Source organism: Carlito syrichta, unplaced genomic scaffold (assembly GCF_000164805.1).
Source record: "Carlito syrichta isolate Samal-C Ts95f unplaced genomic scaffold, Tarsius_syrichta-2.0.1 Scaffold224622, whole genome shotgun sequence".
NCBI classification, from domain to species: Eukaryota; Metazoa; Chordata; class Mammalia; order Primates; family Tarsiidae; genus Carlito; species Carlito syrichta.
In genome coordinates this window covers 27113-27335 of record NW_007168718.1, presented here as the reverse complement: position 1 = coordinate 27335, position 223 = coordinate 27113, and positions in this window count along the sequence as shown.

The following is a 223-nucleotide window of genomic DNA, read 5'->3' as shown; positions in this document are numbered from 1 at the left end:
TCTTCTTTATTCATTTCTATGCCTCTAATTGATTTTTCTTGTCTAATTGCATTAACTAATACCTCCAGTACAATATTGAATATAGTAAAGATAGTGATCCTCTTACCTCGCTGCTGATCTTAGTGAAAATGTCTCTAGTGTTTTCTTCTTATAAAATAATGACTTTAAGCCGGGCTCGGTGGCTCAGCCTGTAATCCCATGCCTTTGGGAGGCTGAGGTGAGT